Source organism: Prosopis cineraria, unplaced genomic scaffold (genome assembly GCF_029017545.1).
Source record: "Prosopis cineraria cultivar Desert tree isolate PC_DT_omini unplaced genomic scaffold, ASM2901754v1 PC1409, whole genome shotgun sequence".
Taxonomy (NCBI): domain Eukaryota; kingdom Viridiplantae; phylum Streptophyta; class Magnoliopsida; order Fabales; family Fabaceae; genus Prosopis; species Prosopis cineraria.
This window is the reverse complement of record NW_026556734.1, coordinates 1,985-22,546: the sequence shown is the minus strand read 5'-3', so window position 1 is coordinate 22,546 and position 20,562 is coordinate 1,985. Positions and strand designations below refer to the sequence as shown.

Below are 20,562 nucleotides of genomic sequence, written 5' to 3'. Positions count from 1 at the left end.
ATTTTTACGTTTTTAATTATTATCTACGTCCTAATTTAAGTATGAAAAATGATAAAAGATGATAGGCTTTTTTGGTTTTGTTTTCGTTCCTTGATGTATTTTGTTTCCATTGATTACTATTTGTATTTCAGTTTCCATTCCCCAAAAAAAAAATTTTGAGGGAGAAATGCACGACCACGTGGCCTTATCTGAGTGTAACTTGTTCACACTTGTCAATCACTCACATTCTTGACTCTCCTAAGATATCCGGGTCGTACATAACGTAGGCTCTATTGTGGGCCCCACCTCTAAACTCGCGGCTGTGATGAATACTCAATTAAACGATGTCGGTCAACCCCTCCCCCCCCCCTTCTCTCTCTCTCTTTTTTGAATCAGAGCCTCCCCCTCTCACCAGACATATAAAGAAGACAAACCGAATTTTCCCCCGTCTCTCTCTCTCTCTCTCTCTCTCTGAGCCAGGCAAGCCACCTGCCTCAGATTATTCTTCACAGCGTGAGACCGAACTTTCACGTAGACACATTTCATTTCGTTCATCAACCTTCGATGAAAACAATGCTGCCATCTTTATTCTTTGTTTTTCTCTGTTGCTATAAATCCAACCCTTCTCTCATTTCCTAATTTTCGTTCTTCAATCCTAAACCCCACCATTCTGAGTTTTTCTCTTCGATTTATCTCCCATGGCTCCCATCAATCTGAAGCAAGCCCCAAACGCCGCTGCCACTTCTCAAGCAATAGCATCGTCTCAGGATGCTAGAGTCCTTGTGCGCGAAACGCTGCGTATAAGTGCTAATTTGGCATCACCGCCTACTGTTGCTGCAACTCCCGCCACCTCTGAAGTCGCGTCGCTGGTTGAACCGGAGTGTCGAAGGAGAATTATTGGGGGTGTTGCTGTTGGTGGTGAGGAATTTGTCGGTTCGAGCTTCAGATTGATCTGCTGCGAGGAAATGGGTGGCCGTAGATGGAAGTATGTGGCGGAGAGCGATGGCTCGGGAGGCTTTAAACGGAATTCCTTTCGCGCACTTAGCTTGTATACTCCTCAAGCGCCACTTGATGTGAGTAACTTCTCCGTCAATTTTATAATAATTACTCGTTTTTATATTCGTGTGGTTTTATGTCTTGCTCTCTGGTTGCAAGTATAATACGTATATGTTGGACGCTTTTCAGTCCTTCTTCAAATATTTGTTAGAGAAAAAGAAAAATTGATCCGTTCTGTTGTTGGATACTGAGGTGTTGAATTATTGCCAATACAGATTGTTTTGATTTACATAATTTAGTTAGTTAAGTTGGAGAGTGACATTTTTCTTTCCCCTTAGTGGACATCCGATAAAATTGGAAGATACGGAGAAGATTAGCATTGTGCTGTGAACAAGGATGGCACGCACAGATCGTGGATGACATTTCACTGGGCGTTGTGCATTTAATTGAGTTCCTTTAATATTTCTAGATTTAGAGATTCTATGATTTATTAGCTGCCTCAACGTTATACGATTGGGATAAGTTTATAGGAATAAATTCGAAACAGTATATGCAAAAATCTGGGTAATATCATTACTTGCAAATAATCAATCTTATAATCAGGCCAAAAAAAAAAAAATCTCTATAGGTTTTATATTTTAATCTGTGCTCATATCTGGAATCAGTAAGCTTTTGATCGATTCATATTCTTTATTATTAATGTCACTAGAATGAAATCCATAGATTTGACTTATCGAATGCCAGCTGAAGGGACACCATTGTTATTTTATTTAAGTAGACCAGTTCCGGTGCGGCATTGCACGGGAAAAAAGAGAAAAGGACATATATTTGTGAAGTTAGACACATGATAAATGTACAGTAAATTTATAGTTATATTATAATGATATGTAACTGCAATGAATATGATAAACTCTCCCTTACAGTATGCTTATTAAAATAAAGGGTTATAATGTTGGCTACTTGCTGTTTACTCCCCTGACATTCACCTAAGATGTACTGACATGATAATACAATATCAAAAACAGAAGTAACAAATAATTTTCGATGCTTTGTATGATTGAATAAAGAAATATTGCCGGATCTGGAGATGAAAATGCCTTATGCTGAAATCTAAAAAGGTAGGGAGCCTTGAATTCTTTTGTGGAAGCAAGTTCTTACTTCTTACATGTTTTTGCATGCAGGAGTTAACGTCATTTGTTAGATCCTAAGTTCTTACTTCTTACATGTTTTTGCATGCAGGAGTTAATGTCATTTGTTAGATCCTATGTTGTTCCAGAAGGTTTCCCTGATAGTGTTACTCCTTCATATGTGCCATACATGACATGGAGAGCTCTGAAGGTATTTACTTTCATAATGTCTGCCATACAGAAAATAAGCTTTATTAGAAATTCTTTTGTTAACTAATATTTGCAGTTTTGCATCAATACAATGTGGGCAAAATTTTTATCAGTATCAGATTGAGATTGGATTATTGCTATTTTGATGAATATATTGATTTTAATGCTAACAAAAAATCCCTTTTCCTTGCAGCACTTTTTCGGTGGAGCAATTGGTGTGTTAACAACTCAAACACTCTTAAGTTCAGTAGGAGTCTCTCAAAACAGAGCTACTCCTGGGGCTGTAGCTATCAACTGGATTCTCAAGGTAGGATAATATCCACTTAGCTTAACCCTGTAATTGCTTCCCCCTGAAATAACTTCAATGATGGAAAAAGATATGATCTGAAAGTGACCAGATTTACCATCTATGTAAGCACAAATACAGATACATATATGAGATGACAAGATATGTTACATGAGATATGACAATTTCTAAAATTTTAGGCTATGCGTGTGTATGTATTACTTCATAATTCTGTATGTGCAGTCAACAGATCAATTCTTTCTCAATTACAATACACTTCATAAATGTATTACTTTAAACAATCTAAATTTTGATATCAGGAAAATGAGAAAGCAAAAAATTGAGCCAACCTATACTCTTATGAACCTCTCTGGGGCAATACACGTGCACAAAAAACATCTTTAAAATTTAGGACCAATAATTTTTTTTTTTTTGCTGAATTTCAGTCTACTGAGCTCATTGAAAATTCATTAATTTTTTAAATAATAATTTTACTGCCTTTTTCTTGAAAAAAGACAAATGAACCCTCTAAATTAAAGTATGGACAGATGCTGGACCATGAAGTTCTGAAATCCATGTGAAATTCGAAATTCAATGGTCTTGTCTTTCCATGACAATGGCCCTTTTTGTACCACTTCCGTACATTTTGACAACTTGAGGTGTTTCAGTGCATTCCAGTACTGTTTTGTAATGCTCGTTTTTTTTTTTGGGAAACATTTTGAAATGCATTGGACAAAAAGGGAAAAACAAGAAAAGGGATTATGTGTATGGTATGTGTATTTGTATCAGATATATGTCTGATATGGCTATGGTACCTAAAATGGCATATGGTGCACCCTACTTTACCATCTCTTTGTTCGCTTATGTGGGCCCAAATATGCCAAGTGTGCTTTATTGTTTTAAGCTTGCGAAAGATAGACTTGTTTTTCATACAATTGCTGACATTCGAGTGAATATGATTATGTTTGATAATTATAGGATGGTGCTGGTCGTATTGGAAAGATGATTTATGCTCGGCAAGGAAGAAGTTTGATTATGACCTTAAACAGGTTTAAATCAGTTACTTCTGGTTAATTTAATTATAATCTTCTCTGCAATCTGCTCTCTGAAAGTTATTTGTGTTGCAGTTGCGATTTACAGGTGATCTTCTGTTGGAGTTAGGTGCTGGGGTGGAATTGGCAACTGCAGCAGTGCCACATCTATTTCTTCCTTTGGCATGTGCTGCTAACTTAGTAAAGGTTTGATGACCTCCTTACCGTGAGTGATCATGATTTACTACTATGCCAGTTTTGCAGGCTTATTTGTTAATTTGTGCTTTAGAATGTTGCTGCTGTAACATCAACATCAACTCGGACACCAATTTATAAAGCCTTTGCTCAAGGAGAAAACATAGGTGATGTCACTGCTAAAGGAGAATGTGTTAGTAATATTGCAGACCTGGTATGCTTACAAGCTTCTGCATTAGCTGTCATCATTTGTTGGGAAATTATGTTGCGTTAATTACTGGCATAAATTTGGAAGCTTAGCAAATTTTTTTTTTTCCAATTGCACTTTGCATGTTTAGGGTAAGTATTGATTAGAACCCACTTAACTGTGGTGGCTGTTTCAAAATAAATAAATGAAAGATCTGCCATTGTCAAAATCCACTTCGACTCAGAAGCCGAAGCCCCCTAGCCCCAAAAAAAAAAAAAAAAAAAGAAGAAGAAGAAGCCAAGCCTTAAATGGAGGACAAAACTCAGGCTAACTATATTGATGAGACATAATTGTAATCAGTTTGTTTTATTATGTTTTTTTTTTTTTTGGGGTGTTGAACTCCTGACCCCTTGGTCATAAGGCTCTAATACCATGTGGAAACTATTTTTCACTGTGCATAGTGTTCTTCCCTGTACATTTATTAGGTTAAGTTGAAAATTTGTCAGAAGGCATGCCTGTCTACCATTAAATCAGTTAAGCATTTTTTTAATCGATTTATAATCAGGTAATATTTGACTTCGTGCATGCTAAGATCAAATTAAACTTAACATGGCTGTACTAGGCATCTTTATGTATGAATAATTTGTTCCTTTTAAATTCTATTTGCAATTCAGGCATCTCTTAAGATGGGCAAACTTGTTATGTCGTGTAAAATTCACATAATGAAAATTGTGGTCTTCTGGTCAAGCAACCTAAGAATCGACGGGAACTTACTGGATGAAATGAATGAGAACCTTTATAATTAATAATAAATTTTTAGTTCTGACTCTTAAGATTTGTCTAATTTTGTTCATCTGCATAACTTGAAAAAAATTAAAGCCACACTAGCACTAATAACTTGGAAAAAATTGTTAGTGCCTGTTCTATGTTAGTGTGAGGTGTGAGGAATATAGGGGCCAAATTAACTTATTATAAGCAAACTTAATTTCTGGTTTGGTGGATAAAAATAATATACTGTCACAGAAAGTTTTTAAGAACTCATAACATTTGGTAAATTTCTGCTTAATACTATTTCATATGTTTTTTTGTTTTTTAATTGGAACATCTTGTTCATTCTGAATTCATCTTATGCTTTTGTGATTTGATCTAGGCTATTCTTTTACACGCATGTCTGGTTGTGTTTGTGCATGCAAATAAACATCCTATGAATTCAGACCTTATGTAGCTATTACTTTGACGGCATATTAGGAAGAAACAAATGAGGAATAAGGATATTGGTTTAAAGTAATGTCTTAGGAAAGCTGATATATTAAGGTTTTCTAGGTTTAAATTATATTTCTTGAAAGTTGAAATGTAGAAAAGGATGGGTTGAAGAGCTAGAGCACATGTAAGTTGTAGCTTAGGTCTTGAGAATCAAATTGGTGATAGCTTAGGGTTGTGAACAACGCTGGTGATTGTGGGAGGCTGGTGAGTAATTGGACAAGTTCAAGAAAGAATTGAAATTTGAAAGGAATAGTTGCCCAAGAGATCTGTATTGACTATTGAGTGCTTATTCTGTTAATGGATATTTATTTAATGCAATTTTTAAAGAAGAAATTGTTGATTGAAAAATGGTAGAAATTGACATGACAAAGGAGAAATTTGATAATTCATATTAACAGAGAGTGGTAAATTCTTAAATAGCACTGTCTGAATCCTACAAGAATTAGGACTATTTAGTGTGAGAATCTCAAAACCCCAATCTATTATTCTGATAAAACTGATATAGCTTATATAAGTGAGTCGATAGCATGGAAAATGCTAACTAACTCGAAAAGAAAAAAGCAGAAATGAAGGAGGGAAAATCAAAGCATGATAACAGAAAATATAATCCCATGAAATCAGGGATAGAAAATGTGTAAATTAAAAAACAGAAGACAAATAAATGAAGACAGATTGGGTGACCAGCATTGAGATTTTCTGTCCCTATTAAACTTACACAGAAAAAACTCAGATGACCAAACCTTCTTAGTAATAACATTAATCTCAATTCTGACTACAAATCTACAGCCCATAATAAGGGACTGCAAAAATTATAAATTTGAACATGGGGATCAAAAACATGAACTGAGCTAAAGTAGCAGCTTACTTGGTCTGTAATTTCTGATTTAAATGAAGCATATGAAATATTGCAAATATCCCTAATATTGTTATAAAAAATGATACTGTGATGATCTTATTTGTAAGGTTATGCTTTATTTTATGCTAGTGATTCTTATGTTCTGTAAGATTCTTATTTTATGTAACTTCACATCTGAAGTCACCACTTCTGATAAAATTAAGCTGAGTCTCCTTTTCCTTGTTCTTTTGTATTTACAGATGGGAACTGGACTTGGCATATTAATGAGCAAAAAAAATCCATCTCTAGTATCCACATTTGCCTTCCTTTCTTGTGGATATGTGCTAAGCTCTTATAGAGAGGTTTGATTTTTCTAAAGATGATTCTTTCTTATGTCTTGTTCTTTCAATCTGGTATCTGTTTTCTTATGCTTATTGCATTAATAGGTAAAATCTGTGGTCTTGCACACACTGAACAGGGCAAGATTTAGTGTGGCAGTAGAGTCCTTCCTCAGGACAGGTATCATAAGACCACCTTTGATGCATGACCATCTCAAACTCACCCGTCCCTTCCCCAACCTACACAAACAGAAGCAGTTTTCTCTGTTATATTATAGCATCATATCCTTTATCTGTATATTAATTGAGCTGTTACATTTCAGGGCGAGTACCTACTTTGCATGAGGGTAATATGAATGAGAACATATTCAGTTTTCCATGGAAAGAGAGGCCTGTTGTCCTTGGTACACAAATGGACTGAAAGATTGATATTTACTAATTACGGTCTCTTATGCTCGAAAACAATTATTCTAATTATTGTTTTTTAAATTTTTGCAGGATCCAGATTCAAGGATGCATTCCAAGATCCTAGTGCATATGTTGCCATAAAGCCTCTGTTTGAAGTATGTCCTTATTGAGTGGATGCAAGTTTGAGCCTTCTGTTACAAGTCTATATATTGACTTATTATTAGCAATCATCATGCATCTATAATTTCTTTTAACCAACAGGAAGAGAGGTATCTTGTGACATATAACCCCTCAAAGAGTAAAGTGTATGCACTACTTAAGGGTCAGGCGAAGTCAGATGACATTCTAAAAGCAGCATTTCATGTGAGACATTACTCTCTAGCATATTTGTCAGAATAGTTTGGGAATTTTTTCTCACTAAGAAGGTCTTGAATTTAAATCACCTCATTTTGCAGGCTCATGTCCTTTTACATTTTATAAATTCATCAAATTCAAGTAAAATTTCTTCTTGGAAGCAGAGGGCGGATCCTAATTCAAATGAGATGCTCAACATTCCTTACCTCAAAGCTTGTATTGCTGAGTCATGCAAGATGGTGTCAAATTCTTATGAGCAATTTAAGAATAAAGCTGAGGAGCAGGTTAGTGGAGACTATTTTCATCCATGTTTAAACATCATATATTGTTTTCTGCTTCAAAAGCTTAGGAGCTTGCCTTTGATTATTCTAGCTTTGTAATTACTGGCTGCTATTGAGGTCTTGAATTGGTGGGTTTGTGGCTGACACTGTTTTTGTGTTCGATTTTCCTGGTTAGTAAGAGATGATTTTTCTTTCTATGGTTGTTGGTAGAGGGATTTGGACGGTTAAGGGACAAGTAACAATTAAAGATCTAGTGTTTTTCCTCTATTAAAAATTAGTTTGAACTTCTTGCCCCTGGTTTGTTGCGTTATGACCAGGGAAGCTCTATGACACCGATGGCATTGATTTAGGTGATTCGAATGGTATGAATGTATGATAGGGTTTAATGATTTTTATAATTAAAGATCTAGTGTTTTTTCTCTATTAAAAATTAGTTTGAACTTCTCGCCCCTGGTTTGTTGCGTTATGACCAGGGAAGCTCTATGACACCGATGACATTGATTTAGGTGATTCGAATGGTATGAATGTATGATAGGGTTTAATGATTTTTATTATATTCATTTATCTCCACTTTTTGAGTGGGTGAATGTGAAGTAAATAAGATGTTATGGCTGTCATAAGTGTAGATGGCTTTTCATGTAGTTGCAATGAAGGATTTTATAATATAAATTACATCTCAGTTGACTTCGACATCCTTTTGAATCTCACCACGTTGACATGTGGTTGGCTCAATGTTTAGGATGTACAGCCACCACCTTATATTATTTCTTCATATTAGAAGTAATTATGGGATGAATACTTAGGATACATTCCATGGTCACTATTAAGGTCTTATTCTTTTTGTGGATATTTACTTAATGCAATTGCCAAATTACATGTATAACCTATTCTCTTGCAGGGTTGGGCTATGTCAGAATCGCTTCTTAATCCCGGTCAAGCCAGGCTGTGTTAACTGATTAAATAGGCGACGTCTGATTCATCACCTGATGCTGTTGTGTTTTGACTGGGGATCTACTGGGAGAAATTCTTCATGGATTCAGATGACAGAAAGCTTGATTGTGAATTCAGTCATTTATAGACATGTGAGCTTGTTTGCCGTGGAGTTCTCTTGTAATATGCTTACTTGTCTATCCATGATTAGTTTGATCTACCAATTTATTATTAGAAGTCTATTTAAGAATTTCTACCCAAGGTTCTTGGACTGCTATGGATGACATGAAATAGGCCGACCAATGAACCAACCAAAAAAGTTCAAATCCCCCATTGTTGGGAACAGAGATTGCAATGCTTAAGAGGAATCATGGAAACCTTGAGCCTCAGAAAACCTGAGTGTATTCTCCACTGGATATTTATATGAATGGAGACCTATTATAGTGTTTAGCTATAGGATTCTATTTTAGAAATAAAAAGGAATTTAGTTATAGTAATGAGTTGCGAGCATATCACCGTGTATATTGTGTGTATTTTCTGAATGTTATTTAACGTCAATAAAATCCCTAATGTTCTAAAAAGTCATGGTTTCAGTGGGGACTGCTAGTTTTACATAAGTTTTTTGTTTGCACTGTTGTAGCCTGTTTCTCTTTAGTCACTTTAGTCGTAATAACTTGATATGCTTGTAGAGAACCATGAAAATCAATGGCAATGCAAATTTTCAATTTGGGATCTTGTGGTTCCAAACTTTCTTATTGTTCTATAGAGTGTGTGTACTTCGAACTGTATAATCATTGTATTTCTTTTTGCTATCATTTTTATTTTCTCTGCATCTGTTTATGAAAAATCAACTACTTCAATGAGATGCTGTTGCTCATAATTACATATGTTGAGGACGTAAAATGGCAACAGACAAATAAAAAGTAAAGGGATGTTCAAAAAGAGGAAGAGTGATGTTACTCAAAGATGTGTTTGTAGAATCGGAGAAGTTTTATAGCATAATGTCAATGAAACCGAAATTCTGTACGGAGTATCGGACTTCAATAGAATTTCCAAATCTTCAGTGTTGAATATAATGGAGCTCTTTTGTCCAATTGTAAAGCCCTTCTTTGATTGAAGCCTGTCATCAAGTGAAGGCTTTGCATTTTGATATGCATTTTACTGAACAATAATAAAAATATATTTTTAATTTTGATTTGATATTTTAAATTAATTATTCATTAACATTTTGGCATGAGAAGTGGATTAAACTAAATTATGTAATTTTAGATATGTAAGTATGCATTTACATGTTCATGTATAGTAACAAAAAGAAAAAGCAACAATCACTATCATCATCATAATATATTTTTTAATTCAATGATAGATCTCCTAAATTTTAGCTCTATGATTTTCAGAATAATAATAATTTTTATGATTATTTAACTTATATGTGAAGTCCTGCAGAGAAGTGGATAGTGTTGGATCTTCAACTCTGGTTGTAGGCCCAAATTGAAGGTAAAAATACATTTCTTGGGCCTCTTTTGGTTTCGGCTCTTTCTCTCCCCCCTCTGTGCGCGTAGGGCCGTAGCCTTCTACAACCATTGAGGGTTAAAAAGTCTTTACAGTCCCCTCCTTAGGACCTATTTGTAATTTTTCCAATAATATATTTATATGTTTTTTTTTTGGGTAGTAACTATCTATTTATTTGTTGATTCGCAATATCATCAAGTTTTTCGCAAAAATATCGAGAAAACATGTTCAAAATTCAACCTTCCAACTTCTTGAATTTATGGTTAAGTAGTAGACAATTCATTATCAAAACATGCTTATTCAGAAAACAGAATATATTCTTAAACAAAAACAAATGACACCAAACAAATTGATGTATAATAAAATGACCCTTCCGTCCAATTATTTCGAATAATCAATCGACAGCTTGACTATATATATATATATATTATATATAGCAACTAGTCTAGAATTCCCTTGACTACTTTGCTTTACGAAGCCAGACTCACAATTTTTTCTCATCTGTACGCACAATAATGTCCAATCCACCGGTTATTGTATTAAACAAATAAATCAAGTGCATTTTTGTCAGATTTAATCTCTGTTTTCTTGAATTTTTCAATTACAGATTATCAGCAACATACTCCCGCCAAACTAATATAAAGCAAGTTATAGAAGCATTTGTTAGTCCAAAATGTAAGATATTTGGTAGTTTTTATATTTTTTTTTCAATTCTACCTCTACTTCATGAATTACTCCTTCCAATCCCTATTATATATGACACTTTCTATAATAATTCTTTGGTTCTTAATAATAAGGTACATGAAAAATATTTATTACTATTTTCTAATTTTACCTTTGTTATAAATTTATTTTTTTGGCTCTTTACATACTATGTATCTCTTTCTTCTTTTTTTCCTAGTAGAGGTAGACTTGCAATTTTTTTTCATTTTATAACACATTTAATGAGTTAACTGTTATTCATTGACTTCACTAAAATAGTTGAAAGCACTTTATAATCGAGATTAGAAGGAATATACTTATTGAAAAAACGATCATGCAGTGAAATTTCAACCATCATTATTAATTGTCATTAAACACTTATATAAAATATTTAATAAAGATATAATTAAAAATACAAAAAAAAAGTTGGGAAAGACAAAAGTTTTACTAAACTTTTTTAAGAACAGTACAAGTTGTTATTGTACCAATATCCTATATCATGATTCAAAAGAAGTATACAAGTAACCAACCAACCAACCAGACATATATATGTTAAAATTTTGTAGATGTGTAGCGTTGAGTTTGAACTAGATGTTTTGTGGCTGACAAAACTTTCATTTCAGTCTGTGGCCTTTTCACCATCAGTTACTTCAGATACATATAATCTGACTGAAACCTCTACACACACACACACACACGCATATATAAATCTGCAAGTTGTGGTTGACAGAGAGAATCAATGGGTTGGAGAGATAAATTTGTATGATACGATATTGAATGAATGAATGATGGCACTCCAAATAACTATAAATGATGTATATCGTGCAGCTGTTGCTGTGTGATATCAGATACACTGATGCAGTCAACTTCTTTGTTTTCTTGCTTTCTTTTACTCACCATGCATATGAGAGAGAGAGAGAGAGAGAGAGAGAGAGAGAGTAGTAACGTGTTGTTGTTATTATTATTATTATTATAGAGAATTGATTATATATATATATATATGTATTATAAATCCATAGAGGGAAATTGAAAAGTGTCTGCAAAATGGTACGTTTGAAGTCACGCTTATATATACATTTGTGGGGAGGTTTTCTTACACGCCACATCTGCACTACACTGTCTATGTTTTCTTTCTTCAATCACTCAGCTTTAACCAATGATTGCTTATGTTCCACAAACATCAAGAGAGAGATCCGGGGGAGCCATTGATTTGATTTTTTAAAAAAACAATTTTTGATTAAAAACTATGTTACTCTCCACGCTACCCAATATAGTATCAGATAGAGAAAGAAGGACTACAACTAGTAATTAAAAAGTAGATTATGAATGTATATGAAGTTTGAGATGTGTTTAAGGTAAATAGCTTAATCTATGTACTGTGAATTGGTTCGAGAATAATACAAAGAGTTGACTTATAGCAAATTGATCATTTGCCTAAGATTATTTTGTTTTAGGGTTATAATAGTCAAATTGTTTATACCTTTTTGAACTCTTCGTTACTTTAGTCTAATTATATATATATATAATATAGATATATATTGATTCTATTGGAAAACATGGGTATTACTACCTCCTATCTAGACTAATTTAAACCCTTATTTTGTAGGATTGTTATTATCATTGGTGGCCTTACAAGTATTTCAAAATGCCTTTGGCATCTTTATTAATATAACTGTATATTTGAAGACTTAAATTCAAAATTCTAAGTTAAGATGATTTAACTCTCTCTATTAGTTGAGTGAAACGTCCCTCAGTTAGTCTAATTATAATTTTGATGGTTCTCTTCATGATAAATATTGATTTTTTTATGGGTTGTTGAATATATTTTGGAAGGGTGGGAGAAAAAGGACAATTTAATGATAAATTTTTCATGAACCAAGAGTATTATCTCATCCATACTCTATCTAATAAAATTACACCATTTCAATTAAGTAAAATCTTATGTGTATTGTTTTTAATGATTTTATTTTTGAAATGAAATGTCTCTTTGATTTAATTTCTTGTATTTTTTTTCTACCATCATCAATAACAAAATAAATTTATATTTACAGTTGTCTGACATGACATATTTTATTTACTGGCTAGTATAACAAACAATGTGATATACCTGTGCATACAAGAATTTATGACTGTTAAACAAATTAAATTGGAGAAAAGGACCTAACGTGCAGAATATGGGAGAAAAATGCAGTTTTGGGAAGAAAAATTGCAGATTTTGGATCAGGTCCTTTCACCCCAATTAATTTTTCTTGTTTGATCCTTTATCATAATATTTTGCCATATTTTTTGCTTTTGTTAATCAATGGTTAATCTGGGTGATGGGATTATATGCTCTATGGAGAAAAGGGTTTGTTTAAACTTAAAAGTATTAACGAAGAAGTGAGGGTGCTGAAGCAGTGAATAAAATCAATGTGTAAAACAAGCTTTGTGAACATGGAAGCAGAGTTAACATGCATAAACATACTAATAAGCATAACATATATAAATAAGTAATTACATATATGTTAACAACCACTTATTGCCTCATGAACTTAAAAAAATTGATAAGACATGTAATAATTGTATAAGTGTTTGTCTTGAATAAACAAACATCATTTGAGTATTAATAAGTAACCATATGTTAGTAACAAGCGGACATTTATTCAGTTCTATTTTTCATTCACTTGATAGGGGTAATACGTTTTCCCCCTTAAATCTTATTTTCAATTAGGTCCTAAGGGTGCAATGATATTTCAAAATTATAGGATCATTCTTTGGTATAAAAGCTACAAAAATCCTTAGATGATATTTTCCAAAAATAAATGAATTTAACGATTTCAAGTACTCTATAGATATTGTTTAAAATATAATATAACAGTGTGTATTTTAATTTGAAGCATTATAAATAAAGTTGGTTTACATACGTTGATCTTAATGGAATAACCACTTAAGCACGGGATTTTAGGTTTGAGTTCATGAAAAAAGTCTTTCGAAGAGCTATCTATAATTCAACCAATATATTTGACTTTGACTCATTAGATAGCCATATTAAAAAAAATTTATACTTCCAGCTATTATTGGATTAAAAAGACATGTAATTCTATTTCTATTTTTTAACTTGTGAAAAGTTTATGTAAGTTTAGTTATGGTGGCTCATCAAAGATCAAGATATAAAAAAAATATATCAAAATACTTATATATTAGTTACTAATAAATTCTTCATATTAACAATAAAATTTGACCTCACAATCTTACATGTTATGAATTAAATTTTTGTTAATTGTATTGTACCAATTATATAATTTGCCCTTTCTTTTTTTCACACTTGGACGGTGGATTTGGAAAGGGGCGAAAAGTGAGTGGGGTCCACCAAGAGCGAAATGGAAAACTGTGAAAGAAAAGCTAAATGCAGAGAGACAAACTTTTTCACCCGCCTGGATCATGCGCGCGTTGTAATTTTTGTTGGGCATGCGTGCCCTCCCTCCCTCCCTCCCTCTCTCCCTCTCTCTCTCTTCTCCTCCGATCGCACTCCCACTCTTCTCATTTCCTAAGGTCCCGTTTGGTATGATGGAATAGTTTTTTGATGGAATTGAAATCAGAATTGAAATCAGAATTGGAATAGAATTGAATTATAAAAGTATGTTTGGTATGTTAGAAAGATTAGATGGAATCCTTGCATTACTTTTGTTTGGTATGCAAGACATGGAAATGGAATTATACTTAAAAGATAAAATACCCCTATATAAAAATTAAATAAAACATAATAAAAAATTAATTGTGTACCAATTTTCTTATGTATTTTATATATTAATAAAATATTATATAAATCATAGATTATATTTGTAACTATTATTCACTAGCTTGGGCCAAACAAAAAGTTTTATCATCAGAGGGAACATTTTCTTGAAAATAAAATTGACAATGGTTCCCATCCCTTCTACTTTAAAATAAATACACTAACATGTAGATTTAGAAAAAAAATGTCAACAAATCAATCTACTCTTCTTATACCAAAAAAATATTATAAATATATAAATTATATACAAATATTATATATAATACCATCTTATATATATATTATAACGCTTTATATATAATGAGAAAAAATATTATCACCCTTTTATACTCCCTTTTTCTTTTTTTTTTGCTAGCATATGAGGGTTTTATTTTTTTTTTTGAGGGCAAATTTGTCTTTTCTATTTTTTGATGAGGGCAAAGTGTCTTAAACATTACAATTCCATAGAATTGCTCCCAATCCATAGATTTACATAAGGAATTAAAATTAGCTTTTTCCATAGAATTAGGATTCCCAGGAATTGTAATTCATATCTACCAAACATCACTTTATTCAGATTCCTATCCCAATTTCATTTCCATCTTCACAATTTCAACCTACCAAACATGGCCTAAATTGGCATTCTAATTTACAATACTTTTTGTCTTTAATATTTTATTTCATCACTCTGTGTCTTGTAAAACTTAATTGAAGGGGTTACCATTACTTGTTCAAATAAATATGAACTTTTGTTTGTGTAACTGTTATTAATATTACATATTTCAAGACTCGAATTTTATATCTCAAATAAGTTAATTCAATTCACTTAATTAGTTAAACTAATTTTCATCAGTACAATACTATTTGTCTTCAATCATCATCTTTTCAAATTATCCTTTCAGTTTTTCATATTTTAAGAAAATTTGAAGGAAATCTATACATATTTCAAAATATATACTCACTATTTCCTCTATAAATAAACTAAATAAATTGAGCATTATTTATTGAGTTTTCCTACATAAATATACATTCTACTTTTTGAAACCTACATATTTAAACATTTCTTAAAACCAAATAATAAATTACTCAAACTTTTCTTCGAGATACGGTGGCGACAATGAAAGAGGCATTATATTCATAATCAAAATGCCAACGGGGATTGTAAGTGATCTGCTGTAAAAAATCACTCTTGATAAGAAGGGCCTCATAGAGATCCTAATTATCAGTCAGGCGCTGTACCAATCCTTATTGAAACTTTTCATATTGTAAGTGCACAGCCTCATGGTTCACAAATATCGTTTATATTTATTTCTATATAATTGATTTCTGTCTTAGTGCAATGATCGAGCTTAACTAACTAACAAGGAGCGAGGAAAAATATTGATTCATGTGTCCAGAGAAGGTGCAGAAGGAATTTAATACCATAGATAACAGTCAGTTATATGTTATAGGTATTATGTTAAAAACAAAACTGTCGTGTTATCAAACCTAGCTATTATAGAAGAGGAAGAAGCTTTTAATTTATATATAGATATTGATTTAGTTTGATATAGTTTTATGATTTTTGCCCTTATATGTTAGTTTTCATGTGATGGCTATCGTATGCCCTACAGTTAACATTGTTTTCTGGTTTGATTTATTGGGTCATCGACCTAGTGGCGAATTAAACAATGTTTTTGAAGTGTAAGTTAAGTTGATACTTTTTTTTTTTTTTTTTGCTTGTGTTAGTAATTGTTATAATATCTTACTTTATTGGGTTTTCATGATAGGGCGATCACGGCATACGACATGATGGGGGATACGAAAAGAAGAGTAGCAAACCAAAATGATTATACCCAAATGTAAGTGGTTTCAACACACATTTTTTCATTTGCAACCACTTTAAATTTAAAATTGTTCATTGTCACCTTTTTGTTTTCTTAATAGTATCACATTTACCAAGTAGAGTGCGGATACTATATTATATGTTACATATATGATATCATATACTTTGGAGTTACTGTAAAATTTGGTCAAGTAACTTGTTTTTTTCTTATGGGTTGAATGTATTGAGTTTTAACTATTACTTAATTTAATTATTTTCCATTGCTACTTACACTTTGTAGTATTTTGAAGATCCAAAGAAATATAGCAATAATGATATTGATGTGCTTTAATTTGGGATAATTTACCTCAATGCATGCTCCAAGATGTAATGTATAGCGCAATTAGCCCACTAATTAAACTCATTATAATGGTAATAAAAGATTTAATCCTATATTAACCTTTACCATGGTAGACAGAAGCAGCCAAGGATAACAAAGGGAGAAGAAAAAAAAAACAAAACAATAGGAAATACTTTTGAAAATGGGATCCCAAGTTTAAATCATTTAATGAGATTGTTTGAGCTCAAATGCTTTAAAATCAGAATAACCTAACAAACAGAAACATATAATAATCAACCAATAGCATCACACATTAAATAAGGGGTAAAAAGGTCAAGTTACTCTATTTTGGTATGCCCACCAAGGTTGATAGTGTTGATCACAGCTAAGCATGCTATGGATCATGGTTTACCCTTTCTATACCATGCGCCACGACATGTGTGTTATGCGACGTGACGCATGGCACAGTCATAATAGCTTACGAGCTATCGTGACAACACTCAAAGCTTAGCTTCCTACATGTGCCATATCTTTGTTCGATATTAGATTGATGTGATTTAAGCACCCGCATGAAACTCTTCCTAAGCTCTAGCTATTAGATTTAGCTCTAATCCAAAAGGACACCAATTAAGAGAGTTTAGACACCTAGGACAATTTCTCACACTTTATCATTTTTTGAAAAATCCCAAGTATCTAATCCCTTTACTAAAAGCTAATAGCTACTTATGGGCACCAATCCGCACTCTAAGGATTGAGACAAACCAATATAAGCTATTACACACATCAATGCACTAACAAAACTCAATTTGACCTCCCACTTCAATAATTCAACATTAATAATCAAGGGAGTCAATTTCCCTATCATAGTATGATCCTATCATACCTCTCAAAAACATTCATAACATGCTTATCTCCTTGATAGCATACTAATAAGATTCTCTAGCCTCAACAAGAGTCCAAAAGTTTATTTACACAAAAATGGGTAAACATGCCTCCAATCTCAATCGTATATTTGAATTCATTCACAATGCATAATAGGCTCTTAGTTGGCAAATTAAAATATATAATTATAGACTTAAGTTGCAAGTCCTCTACATATAACAGAAACTAGGAGGCATTACCATCAATTATCTAGTTGTTGGCCTTTGATTCCTTTCCCTTGCCATTATCTAAAGTATCACTTGTAAATCATTTAACAATGGAGAGTGAGATAAATTTATCAATAACTAAGAAATTTCTAACTTCTAGCATATACCAACAAAGCATTTAAGGGTGTGTAAGTGATAAAACACATTCATATATCATACTAGCACATGAAAGGCATGCATAATCATTTTACCCCTTATTTCCTCCTTATTCATTCTAACCAAGGTCTATGGGATATAATCATAACAGGACAATTTTGTATGATCTAATTAATGTAACAACCCCAACTCACTAAAGGCCTCTCCCCCTGGACTTTTGCCATGCTGGACACACCTTTTCCTAGGCCCTACATGAACAACCCCTCTTAAGAGAGGGTCAGGAGACGAGACTTCCCCATAGTAGTATGTGAGATTATTCTCCTACAATAAATATTACAAGGAGAGCCTCCTAGATTTGATTCTCCAACCTTTTCTACTTAACGAAGTTGAGGCTGAACCTAAAACCAGTGAACCAACTTGACTTAATGGTATAAGGTTCAGCCTCAACTTTGTTAAGTAGAAAGGTTGAAGGATTGAACCTGGGAGGCTCTCCTTGCAGTATTTATTGTAGGAATAATCTCACATACTATTGTGGAGAAGCCTTGTCTCCTGATGCTCTCTTAGGAGGGGTCATCCCATGTGGGGCTTAGGACGAGGTGTGTCCAGCACAGCAAAAGTCCAAAAGGAGAAGGCCTTAGTAAGCTGGGGATGTTACAAGTAACCTAAGCTCTCCAATATTTGAGGGATAACTCAACTAAGGTCATGCTTCCCAAACTTGAACCATAGACTTCCTTACAAATCAAATTCCTACAAGATATCATATATTGCTGTTAACACTTACCTACTCCTAGAGGAATATCCTCGACTAAGCCAAAATCACACTTTACTTTGGTTGGAGTCGATGTCATAGCTATGCAACACTGGGAGTTACCAAAGCATTAACTATGCCATGTGGTCCTTTATGTACATTCTTCACATGGGTAATTAAACTCCCACCCATTCATTTTAATTTCATGGTATAATTATGATCATGCCCAATTCATGCTTATAACATTGTTTACATACTCATAATCATGTTTATGATTAAATAATGCTTTTCAAACATCATACCATCATTGCTTTCACAATCTCATGCATACTTTTGGACATACATTCTCGTAATCGCTCACACGAAATTTTCCAAAACATAACATAACATTTCTATTGTTCAAGCATCATTTTCATTTTCATTTTCCACAAATACAACAAATGCTCAAGCAAATATAAGGAAATTAGGTTTTTTTATTACCTCCACCCCTTGATTTAATAAAAAAAGAGCACCCGTGGATACTCCTTAACTCAAGCTTCCCAATGTGCCAAGTGGTTTAGATTTTCAATCTACAATTAACATCTCCAAACTTCATTAATTTCCAATTATAGACATCATTCCATAATTATACATAGCTTCTCAAAATTTTGAAACCCATTTCATTAACTATATGTGGTGCTCGTTAGTTCTATTAGCCTCAATGGACTCCCATAGGACTAACTAGACTCATTTTACAACCCATCTATTAATCTTCACATTATGATTCTCATGCTTAGGATTTGCTTAAAATCACAAACCTATTCACATAATCTTATCAAAACCCTAACAAGTGGTTTAAAAAATCAATAATCAACATCCCAATGGTCCTATTGGACTTATTGGATTCGTACTCAAATTCACCCATTATAAAAACCACTATCTCAAACCCAAAAACCAAGCTTAAATTCAAATAGAGATGGAGTATGAGCTAGATAGGTTCCTTTGTGATTTAGGCGTCCAAATCACCTCTAAAGTTGCCTAAGATACACCCTAGAAGAGCCTAGCTGTTCTTCTCTCATTCTCTCCTTTCTTTCTTTCTCTATTTAAATCTATCTCATGATTATATTTTAATTGGATTTGAGCCATTTGCTACGGCGGATAGTACAATGGTTAAATTTGAGATTGGGTCACCAAATCCAATACAACCTAATACCATCCTTGGCCTAATTTTAAATCCTTTCTAAGGTTCGATTAGGTCTATTAGTGATTTCTAATCACATTTAACTTAATTAATTTGTTATTTTATTGTTTTACCCTTGTTAGGTTAATTAATCATGATTGATTTCTTAAGATGTTACAAATCTTCCCTCTTAATAGTAATTTTAGCAATGGAACATTCCGTCACTAAAATTCTATCATTATTTCATCACTAAGTTTTAAGATATTCTATTTCAATTTTATGATGGCATTTGTGATGGAAAATTTCATCACGAAGCTTTTAGTCATAACTCTGTCGCTAATTCTATCACAAATTATTTTTAATTTAATTTATTATTTATAATGTATATTATATACGATTTATTTATTAATTTATTATTATGCTATAAATAAATAATTTGAAAATTATAATTTAAAAAATAATTTAAATTATTTGTATATTATTAATAATAATTTAAATTGTATACTTAATTATTATTATTTAAAAATAAAATAAATAAAATAATTAATAAATTAAAATTTAAAATATTATATGTTATTTAGGTACAAATTATAATATAATATATATATAATGATAATAAAATATTTTTAAACCTTAATATTAAATTTATTATTAAAAATATTTTTTGAAAATAAAATATAATAAAATTAATTATTATCTATAAATTAGTTTTTCCATCTTAATAAATAAATATAATGTAAAAATAAGTACATTTAATCCTATATTTAATAATAATTTTCCAATAATATATTTATTAATGTCTGCGTGTGTGGTTAAGTATTATCTCTTAATCTTTTAATTAAGATTAAAATTTTTTTTTTTCGCTCGATTGATAATAAG

The 20,562-nt window shown here is 32.3% G+C and overlaps 1 pseudogene; it reads left to right on the top strand.

The window, feature by feature from the left end:
- Positions 1 to 422: 422 nt before the first annotated feature.
- LOC129300055 (protein root UVB sensitive 6-like) lies at positions 423 to 9,181 on the top strand (annotated as a pseudogene).
- Positions 9,182 to 20,562: the final 11,381 nt, after the last annotated feature.